Genomic DNA, 1,920 nt, shown 5'->3' on the forward strand with positions numbered 1-1,920 from the left:
TTTTTTTTTCCTTTTCTGTAAGCACAGGGTGGCAAAAGAGACAGGCAAGTTGCTTGCAAGTTTGCTTCATTAAAAGATAAGAGCTCAGGGTGATTTCATTACAGCTTGCACCCTCGCTACCAACTCCTTGCTAGAAGCCGAATGCGATACATCATCTGTTTAAAATGTTCCTCAGAGCTTGCAAGGGTGTTTTGGGTTTTTTTTTTTCCCCTAAAATGAATTTCTTGTGAAAAATAAACCGAGAAAACGATATGGCTTCAAGCGGGATAGAAATATGTGTAGATCAGCAAAGATCGTGTCCAGGTCTCAGACGCTGGCTGAAATTTCAATCAGCGGGAGTTTTGTGCGGGCAGTGTCCTAATTTGATATAATCTGGGGCTGGATTAGCGCCTCTGTGGGTTTGTGGGTGTCCGCTAAAAGCATATTTCTCCGAGGCCCCGTTAAAGTCTATAGAAGGGAAGGTATGGATGTCGGTAACGGGGAGGATCGGCCTCGGAAGAAAGCTCTCTCTTACTCGTGGTTATAAATCTAGTGTTCCCATTACGCTGGGGTGCAGCGGGGTACAATGTTATAGAGGAGACAATGTGGTATATTCAGGTTTATGTTCCTCCTGTTCCTGCTCTTTGGGGTGATTTTTCAGCAGCGGAGATGATGTGGCTGTTGCCTCGGCTGCGGGAGCGTACCAGTGTGGTCCTGCGTGCATTAAGGGTCTAAATAGCAGATCCTGTTATTTCCGTTGAGGGGCATCTAATAATTTTAGCTATGAATTTTAATCCTTTGAAAATAAACATTTCGCAAGTAGAGGAACCACTGCTTCCTAGGGCTACAGAAGATCCCCGCTCCCTGTAAAATAACACATGCAGCGGTGCAATATTGCAAAGAATGAATTAATTGGCTATTTTTTATTTTTAAAGATAGAAGTAAGTTTGAGAAGGAAAACAGAACGACTGGGTTAATAAAACATGGCCTCGAAACCGAAATAAAGCCTTAAGGCTTTGCCTGCTGGAGGGGAAAAAAAAGAAAGGAAAAAAAAAATATTAGAGAAAGAGTAAAGCCAAGATGGGGAACATTTAAAGAGGCAGTATGAAAACAGGATAGGGTTTACGTGGTTAATAAAAGGTCATATTGCACAGAGGAGGCAGAATTCGATCGGGGAAAGTAAATGAAGGGCTGACAGGGTGAGAAAGGCCCTTTGAAAGAGAGGGGCGATGAAAACTCCTGTAAATTGCAGCGAGGATCACTTATATACGGAGAGAGGAAGAGAGGGCGAGTCACTGAAGTCAATTAAAGACAGCTAGAAACAGAAATCATGCAGTAAGGGAAAAAAAAAACCTGCAGGTCAATCTAGCATTAAGGGCGCACACAGCTTAAAGCCCAGATGATGGGACGTGTGTAATGCAACCTGAAAACCCGTACATGTTAAGACTCATTTTATCGGACCGTACTTGCCTTAGTAATGATGTTTGGTAAATTAGCCCAAATCCCCCCGATTTTCCACGCACAAAAAAAGTTCCCGATAGAGGAATATGCCGAAACTGACGTGACTAATCCTCGGTTTTAAACAGATTAGTTATGATTCACTAGCATTGCGTTACATGCGGCATATCTCATCCCAGGGTTGGCTGGTTGCGCGGTACCCGCGCAGGTTTCGGGGCATAAATAAAAAGACGGTCCGGACCCGGCATGCTTTACCCATGAAACTCCCCCGGCTATCCGCGGACTGAGGCCGGGATGCAGCGGCCAAACCCCACAGTTGAGCCCCTATAGCTTGGACACCCAGGAGAAAAACCGCGCTCGCTGTCTCTCTCGTATACGCACACACACATATATACATACGCATGCACATATATATATAAAAGTGGCATTTGCCCTCAAACTAAAACCTTACCAAATTACACAATGAATGCAGCGTTTACGGAC

This window comes from Aptenodytes forsteri, unplaced genomic scaffold, assembly GCF_000699145.1.
Source record: "Aptenodytes forsteri isolate BGI_AS27 unplaced genomic scaffold, ASM69914v1 Scaffold130, whole genome shotgun sequence".
In the NCBI taxonomy this organism is placed as follows: domain Eukaryota; kingdom Metazoa; phylum Chordata; class Aves; order Sphenisciformes; family Spheniscidae; genus Aptenodytes; species Aptenodytes forsteri.